This window comes from Ricinus communis, chromosome 9 (genome assembly GCF_019578655.1).
Source record: "Ricinus communis isolate WT05 ecotype wild-type chromosome 9, ASM1957865v1, whole genome shotgun sequence".
Lineage (NCBI taxonomy): Eukaryota > Viridiplantae > Streptophyta > Magnoliopsida > Malpighiales > Euphorbiaceae > Ricinus > Ricinus communis.
In genome coordinates, this window is record NC_063264.1 from 10,418,679 (window position 1) to 10,428,301 (window position 9,623).

General features: G+C 37.8%; 1 non-coding gene across 1 annotated transcript; it reads right to left on the reverse strand.

The window, feature by feature from the left end:
• Positions 1–7,690: 7,690 nt before the first annotated feature.
• Positions 7,691–7,796, reverse strand: LOC125371264. Its single transcript, XR_007217564.1, has one exon. It is a non-coding gene; the product is annotated as a small nucleolar RNA R71 (small nucleolar RNA).
• Positions 7,797–9,623: the final 1,827 nt, after the last annotated feature.

Below are 9,623 nucleotides of genomic sequence, written 5' to 3' on the forward strand. Positions count from 1 at the left end.
TACTCTCATCCAAGGGTGTATTCGGGTTCCTCTACCTTTTTTTGTAATTGAATTCTTGTTGGTTGTGATTATGAACATGATTAGCTAAACTTATTAACCCATTGGGGTTCTTTATCTTGGGATTTTTGTACTTCAATTTTGAATTGAATGTATTGATTGTCAATATTGGTTTGCAATAGAAGTATTTATTGATTCATTCTTCATATCTTGTTGAATGATTTTTGAAATTTGAATGATCTTGAAAAAGACGTTTAGGTTTGGATTGTCCTTTGCAACCTAGAATTGAATTCACCTAAAGATAGGGTGTTCGTTCTACCGGATTGAGAATTAACAACTCTCAATAGTGTTAAATGGTACATAATGCTAATTTGGGTAATTAGAGTTAGGAAGAGATTTCAACCTAATTAATCTAAGTTAAGATGTTAGTGTCCTTAAGAAAGGCATTAATTGTGTAGAGATTTTCCCACGGAAATTGGATTCAATCAATCAATTCCACCCTTAGTTTCCATTCCTTAGAGACAAGAATTTCCAAAGGGTTATTCCTTTACTTGAATTAATCATTCCATAGTATATGTAGTTGGACAACAATTAGAGTAGCTATTAGTTAATTTAGGAATTATTCATTAACACCATTTATTTTCTGTGATTAGATAACAGAGAAGATTGAGTAGATTTAGGTTCACACGTTCTTTGGGGAATACGACACTTGGTACTCGCCGTTAGCTATACTCCACTGATAGGTACACTGCCTTAGGTCATAGTCTTGCTTGACTTAGCACACATCAAGTTTTTGGCGCCGTTGCCGGGGAACGGTTTTCTGTGAACTAAATTGAAATTTTAATATTTGTTAGTGTAGTCATTTCTCTTTTATTCATAATTTGTTTTCTATGTATAGTTTTGTTCTTATCTTGTTTGTTGGTGTTGTTGTTCTTTATTGTACTCAGGTAGTTTATGATCAGGAGCTATAATCCTAATCTTATAGAGCCTTTATCTGAATTCGAGTGCTCTCTTAGATTGCTAATGAGGCGTATGTAGGCAGTAGAGAAGGAAATTGAAGCAGAGATTCCTGTTCGTGAAACTAGTGAGATGGAGAACCATAATGCAAATGGAGGTAATGATGAAAGGACCATGTACGAGTTTGCTAGGCCCTCTCTAGCAGGGACGCAAACTAGGATAGTGAGGCCTCCCGTGGTAGCCAATAATTTTGAAATAAAGCCGAATGTAATCCAGATGATCCAGAATACGGTGCAATTTGGAGGATTGGCGAGCGAAGATCCGAACGAGCATATCGCCAACTTTTTAGAAATATGTCATACCTTTAAGATTAATGGAACAACTGATGATGCCTGATGGGTGCTACTCGTGTTAGCTACAATCTAAGGCAGTGTACCTATCGATGCAGTCTAGCACTAATGGCGAGTATCAAGGTCGTATTCCTCGGGAAAGCGAAAGCCCAGAGTTACTCCTTTGTTCTTTGTTATATTAACCTAAAATGGATGATGAATAAATTCTAAACTAACTATTAACTACGAGCTAAGTTCCGAGGGAGATGCATGAGTAATTGATAAGTGAAATAATCAAGACAAGAAGATAAACCCAAAGAGAATCTAAACTAGTTGGCAATCAAACAAAAGATAAAGGATCGGTGAGTCTAATTATGCTACCCGTGGATGAATTCTTAACCGAATTCGGTTTCTCTCTCGAGGTAACCGAATTCCTAAACCTAATAACCTAAAGTTGGAATCTCTTCCTAACGATTGATTCTTAAATTAGCATTAAGCTTTAATCCGCCTCTATTAAGCTTTGTTAATTCTTAATCCGGCTAGTTAATTATCCTTATCTCTAAGCGATTATTAACCAGTTCTTGTTATTCAAAATTCCAATTGCCAAACGAATTTCTCAATCTCATAAAGCAATCTAAACATCACAATTCACAACGTCTCATGAATAATGCATAATCTTATTAATACTGAAAACAAGAGGAATACAAAACCAACTCAAACAATCCAACAATATAATATCAAGCCAACATAGTAAAGAAATCCCAATGGATTAAATCAGTCTAGCTAAACATGTTCATATTTAAAACAATCTAGGAAATCAATTACAATGAAAGAATAATGAAAATAAAACATGTACACCCTTTTCTCTCGAATTGGATGAACTGCTCCAAATCCGGATCTACACTTTGATTAATCTCCCAAACCGCCTCTTGAATTGCTCCACTCATTTTTGCACTCGGAATCTTACGATTCCGAGATTCTTACCACCGCAACTCTCTCTACTCGGATGTGCGGAAACCAAACCACCACTAGGGCTCAATGTCACTTCTTTCCCCCTCTCCCCTTAAGAAAAACTCATTTTTTCTTATATATTTAACTCAAAGACGCCGGTAGTGTTCAAGGTTGTCTTTGGTCAGCTGGCGAAGTTCAAGCCGTCTTTGGCTGTGGATCTCACTAAGTAGGGTTTCACCACGGCTGTGTTCCTCCCCATGTTGGCCACCACGGGCCGTGTTTCTCCCCGGGTTGTCCACCACAGGCCGTGCTGCAGGCCGTGGTGGCTACGGAAACCGTGCTCAAAGTGCCAATTTCAAGAATCAAAGCCAATGGTTGAGCACGGCCAGAGTCCAGGCCGTGCTCAATGTATGCATTGCAGGCTCTTGTACGATCTTGATGAATTCTCGTCCGTTTCCGCACGTATTGATCTATAATTGCTTAAACAACGATGATGGTCCTATAAATGTTCCTGAAATGCAAAAGAACATAAAACACGGGTGATCTGGGAATAAAAGCACAATAATTGCTAAGAACATACACAATAATATGCAAGCAAATATGTGTAAAACTATGCTCATCAAATTACCCCACACTTAAGCTATTGCTTGTCCTCAAGCAATTAACAACTCACCTCATAAAACTACAGTTAGCAATTCCTTTCAGTTTATGCCCCTAGTCCACAACAGAGAGTATTCAACACATCTCAAAGGATACTCAATCATAAATCAAATTACAAATCATTAACAAAGAATGGAAATAATATTAATGCATGAGTAACTTAAATGATAACTCAACACAAACATCATGAACCAATGCCTCACAGGGATCACTCAAGTCGCTCAAAGTGTATATTAGGTAAATAATAAATCCCTCAAAGCAAATGTACAAGACCCGCTCACTATAAGCTTGCTTATAAATCATATCTTCGCTACTGTGCATAAGTAAATACCAAAATCAAAGGGTCTTTACCAAGGTTGTAATGGGGCTAGGGTAAAGTACGAGATTTGGATAGAAGTGAAAATCTGGAATTCGTGCGATAAACAATATTATATGCTCAAAGGATTAAATGCCTAAGATCACGAAAAGAATCATTCACTAAAATCCCTACTTCATAGAATAACGCTCGCAAATGCTCTAAATCCAATAAAAAGATAAATAATTAAAGAGACTTGTTTATTATATATTTTTTTCTTCTTCTTCTTCTTCTTTTTTTTTTTCTTTTTTTTTTTTTAAAAAAAGAAAATGAACTAGCAGCTTATTAGCGACCGCCGCATACAACTCGAATAAACATAAAGAATAACAAATACAAATTGGATCAAGGGGAGCATTTAAAATATCAAAAAGATTTAATGAATTTACCAACATAGCAACTAGCATTTTAATCCCACATAAAGTCAAACATATCACAGAAAGAAATTCCAGCATAAGGGTAAAGGAAAGATAAATGTAAAAAATGGTATAATTGAAGTGTATAGGTGTAGATTATGAAGAAAAGGTTAAGGCTCAAAAATTGGCTAACTAATGGAAACATAAGGTGGTAGGCTTTTGGTCAAATGTGGGGAATCCTAAATCGCCCAAATCATCTCATGGTATTCACAATATTCATGTAACTTCAACATGCATTACAAAGCAGGTTCTAGAAGCAAAGTTAAGTACAATGCACACTCAAACAAGAAATATAAAGAGCATAAGCATAATGAATGCTCAACTGGCTTAAAATCTCACTTTCAGGTGTGGTATTAGGTGCAGTTGGTTCGCAACATCATTAATTGAATCATTATTTAAGAAACACATGCATATGATATTATCAAGGTTCTAAGTTAAAATTCGACAATTCGAAAACAATTAAATAACACCGGTTTAACCCGGCGAGGTTGATGTAAAACACCATAAATTGTTTTCCAAGGACAATGAACAACAAAGAAAAGTAACTACAATTCTATAAATCAAGTCATCAATCAGCTCAAAATTAGCATACTCAAGTGCATAAAAACACAATGTCCTAACATCTCCTAAAAATACACAACACCTAGCCATAGCAATTAAAAATCCATATAAGAGATTAGGGTTTACCCATAAGCACCCCACACTTAAAGAACACAACGTCCTCGGTGTAAAATGTTATGGATACCCCGCATGGAATGCTCAACTAAGAGAACAAAAGCAAGACAATCCAAGTGCATGACATGTATGAAAAATAAAGTAAATAAATACAGGAAAATAAAAAGATCTAGGGGATCGCCTGATCATCCATCGAGGGCCGATGTTGTGGAAATTCGGTGCCTCCTCGGTGAGAATCCGAAAATAATAAAATAAAGAAATAAAATCAAAACTGAAAATATGAAAACTAAAACTAATAAAATGTTTCCAAAACAAAAGGTTAAAAAAAAATTAGAAATTAAAGATAAAAATTGGGGTGCCTCCCAAAAGCGCTTCTTTTGATGTGATGAGTCTTCTTACCGGACTCATGGTGAAAGGCAAATGGGCGTGATCGACCATCCATCCTTCTTCCAAGCAAATGGCTTCAAGTATCCGCTTAGAGGGATAATCGTCAATGTCCTCTTCCGACTATCAAGCAAGTCGCGATTATGATGGGCAAGACTAGCTCCTCGTATAATTGCATGTAGTCATGATGCTCTAGGGGCTCTTCCAATTTGAAAGCCGAAGTTTCACCAATTGGAAGGATTGACGGTGGGCAATTTCTTCAAGAACGTCAATGGTTTCCTCTAGTCCTTGTCTTGGTTCACTTGCTAGAAGAAACTCGAGCTCCTCCAAGACTTCTTCATTGGATAACTCATGCTCATCTTCCATCATCGAACGGACTTGTGGAAAATCCACCAAAAATTCCTCTAACCGCAACTCGGCATCATCAACTGTACATTCCGGTTGGTAGTCTTTCAAAGGGATTATGTTTGCCTCTTCCTTTCCGGTTCCATCTCCATGTTCAAGAAATCGTCCCGCACATAAGCATCATCGTCAAACATAATAGATAAACCAGGAAAAATTCTCACTGAGCATAAAGTGACGGCGCTCAAATGTTCCTCGGATTGATGGCGTTTGATAGAGTTCTCGATTGCTCTTCGGCCTAGTAACTTGAAGATTAAGCCTACTTGATGCTCTATGTTATTAATCGAGGCTTGTTGATCTTCAAGTATCCTCTCCGTTTGTTGGAATCTATCATCAAGACTTGTAATGAACCTCATCATCGACTTCACCGACACTAACTCTTCATCTTGAGTTGAAGGTACAAGAGTAAATTTCTTGATGTGGTTGTTGACTGGTGGTTCCGGGCCATCTAAGCTCCATCCATAGGGTGAATGAGTACTCCACTCTTGATTATAGGTGCTTCCATACAAGTCACTTGGCCCAATTGCCGTATAATTCACCTGTTCACAGTTATAAGAATAAGGAGTAAAATCAGTGCACAATGGACAATCATTACTCAAATGTAAACCACAACAAAATTCATAAAAGACTTGAGATGAAAGGATAGGAGAAGAGAGTTGATCGGTAGCCCTGCAAAACGATTCCACTCGAGCAACTAAAGATGCACGGGCATCCCAATTTTTAGCACTCTCTTGGTTCCTATTCTCATTTTCCAATGCGTCATACAAAGATTTTGAGTTTAGCATTGAACCTCCTTATCATTCACTATCTGAATCATAAACTTAAGCTAAATAAATATGTACAAATAAAATAAAATAAATAAACAAATAAAAATAAAAATCATAAAATAATAAGAAAGAAAAAAAAATGGCTAAATTAACAAATAGCAAATTTCACTCTAGTTTTCAAATAATTCCCCAGCAACGGCGCCAAAAACTTGATAGGTGCTACTCGTGTTAGCTACAATCTAAGGCGGGTACCTATGTCGATCGATCTAGCAATAATGGCGATATCAAGGTCGTATTCCTTGGGAAAGCGAAAGCCCAGAGTTACTCCTTTGTTCTTTGTTATATTAACCTAAAATGGATGATGAATAAATTCTAAACTAACTATTAGCTACGAGTTAAGTTCCGAGGGAGATGCAGGAGTAATTGATAAGTGAAATAATCAAGACAAGAAGATAAACCCAAAGAGAATCTAAACTAGTTGGCAATCAAACAAAAGATAAAGGATCGGTGAGTCTAATTATGCTACCCGTGGATGAATTCTTAACCGAATTCAGTTTCTCTCTCGAGATAACCGAATTCCTAAACCTAATAACCTAAAGTTGGAATCTCTTCCTAACGATTGATTCTTAAATTAGCATTAAGCTTTAATCCGCCTCTATTAAGCTTTGTTAATTCTTAATCCGGCTAGTTAATTATCCTTATCTCTAAGCGATTATTAACCAGTTCTTGTTATTCAAAATTCCAATTGCCAAATGGATTTCTCAATCTCATAAAGTAATCTAAACATCACAATTCACAACGTCTCATGAATAATGCATAATCTTATTAATACTGAAAACAAGAAGAATACAAAACCAACTCAAACAATCCAACAATATAATATCAAGCCAACATAGTAAAGAAATCCCAATGGATTAAATCAGTCTAGCTAAACATGTTCATATTTAAAACAATCTAGGAAATCAATTACAATGAAAGAATAATGAAAATAAAACATGTACACCCTTTTCTCTCGAATTGGATGAACTGCTCCAAATCCGGATCTACACTTTGATTAATCTCCCAAACTGCCTCTTGAATTGCTCCACTATCGCTTTGCACTCGGAATCTTACGATTTCGGGATTCTTACTCCTTGTAACTCTACTTTCGGTGTTGTGCGAGAACCGAACCAGCCACTAGGGCTCAATGTCACTTCTTTCCCCTCTCCCCTTAAGAAAAACTCATTTTTTCTTATATATTTAACTCGCGACGAAGTTCAAGCCGTCGGCTGTGGATCTCACCAAGTAGGGTTTCACCACGGCCGTGTTCCTCCCCGTGTTTCTCCCGTGTTGTCCACCACGGGCGTCTTGGCCGGAGTGGTGGCCTGGCTCATGCCAAGTGCCAATTTCAAGAATCAAAGCCAATGGTTGAGCACGGCCGAGTCCAGGCCGTGCTCAATGTATGCATTACAGGCTCTTGTCCGATCTTGATGAATTCTCGTCCGTTTACGCACCTATTGATCTATAATTGCTTAAACAATGATGATGGTCCTATAAATGTTCTTGAAATGCAAAAGAACATAAAACACGGGTGATCTGGGAATAAAAGCACAATAATTGCTAAGAACATATGCAATAATATGCAAGCAAATATGTGTAAAACTATGCTCATCAATGCCATACGGTTGAGGCTGTTTCCTTTTTCCTTGAGGGATAGAGCAAAAAGATGGCTGCAGTCCTTACCACCGAAAACGATCACTACTTGGACTTCTTTGGCTGAAAAGTTTTTGAATAAGTATTTTCCTCCTGCTAAGACTGCTCAAATGCGAAATAACATATCTTCTTTTGTGCAAGGTGAAGGAGAATCGATGTACAAAGCCTGGGAGCGCTTCAAGGACTTGTTAAGGTGTTGCCCACACCATGGTCTTCCTCTCTGGATGCAAGTGCAGACATTCTATAGTGGCATGAATGCAGCCATTAGACAAATGGTAGATGCAGCTGCAGGCGGAGCTATCAATAGCAAAACACCTGAGCAAGCCTAGGATTTGATAGAAGAGATGGCCACCAACACTTATCAGTGGCAAACTCCACGGGCTAGAGGTCCAAATCCCATTGTATATCGGGCTAAGGCAGATCCTACAGCAGCCTTGGCAGCACAAGTAGAGCTACTTTTCAAAAAGATAGAACAACTTCAGATACCGGTCAAAGCAGTTCAGCCCGGATGTGAATTTTGTGGTGGACCGCATTACAGTGTCAATTGTAAAGCGGGAGGTATGTTTGCATCTTCTATGCCTACTAATGTTTGTAATGTTGAGCATGTTGATTATACAGGTAGGCAGCAGAATGATCCATACATCAATACATACAACCCAGGGTGGAAGAATCATCCTAATTTTGGATGGAGGAATTCCAATAACCAAGGTCCACCAGGATATCAGAGATTGCATTCGCAGCAACCTATGCATTTGTTCCCCATCAACCAGAAGGTAGTCAAGAGAAGAAACCTAACTTGGAAGAGTTGATGACAAAGTTCATTGCAACTTCAGAGAACAGATTTCAACAAACGGACACTGCCATTCGGAATCAACAAGCTTCAATTCAGAACTTAGAAACTCAAATTGGGCAGTTGTCTAGGATGATGGTACGAGGAAGCGGCCGAGCACGCTTCCAAGTAACAGAGAGTCTAATCCAAGGGAGCATGTCAAAGCAATTACTTTGAGATCAGGTAAGGAACTTCCTAGTCCATCTAAGCCTTTCACTAATGATGATTCTGATATGCAGGTGGATGAGTCGAAAAAGAAAGACAAGCCTGAGGAGAAAGAAAAGGGAGCAGTTGAAAAGAAGGAGGATTTGAAGAAGATACCCTCGAGGCCATACCAACCTCCCATTCCATATCTTGCAAAACTCAAGTAGGATAAAGTTGATCAGCAATTCGGTAAATTTTTAGATCTTTTTAAACAATTGCGGATTAACTTGCCTTTTGTTGAAGCTATTTCACAGATGCCAAAGTATGCGAAGTTTTTAAAAGAAATTCTAAGCAACAAGAGGAAGTTAGAGGATTTGGGATTGGTGACCTTGAATGCAGAATGCTTAGTAGTGTTTCAGAGAAAGATTCCAATCAAACGACGCGATCCAGGTAGTTTTACTATACCTTGTTTGATTGAGGATAAATTGAAATTGCTAGTATTAGCTGATTTGGGAGCTAGCATTAATTGGATGCCTAGTTCATTGTTTGAGGAGTTAGGACTAAGCACTTCTAAGCTAACTCCTACCAGGATGAGTATACAACTAGCGAATGAGCGTAAGTACCCGAAAGGGATTATAGAGGATGTGCTAGTTAAAGTTAACAAATTTATATTTCTTGTGGATTTTGTTGTCATGGATATGAATGGTGAGAGTAATGTCACATTGATCCTAGGTAGACCATTTTTAGCTACATCTAAAGCTTTGATAGATGTTAGTAGCGGAAAGCTGGAACTTAGGGTAGATGATGAGAGCATTACATTTGATTTGACTAAATCCTTGAGATACCCATATGAGCATGATGGTGCTGTCTGTTCGATTGATTTTATCAATGATATTGTGGAATCTCAATTGCAGGAAATAATGATTAATGGTCCTTTGCAAGTGGCAATGCAAGAAAATGAGGATAATTTATCCAATGAACAAGTGTTGGAGCAGCTAGAGCACTTATTAGCTGCTGATGTTGATGATGAAAAGACTGATGATTTTGTTGATCTTGACAGGTCAGGAG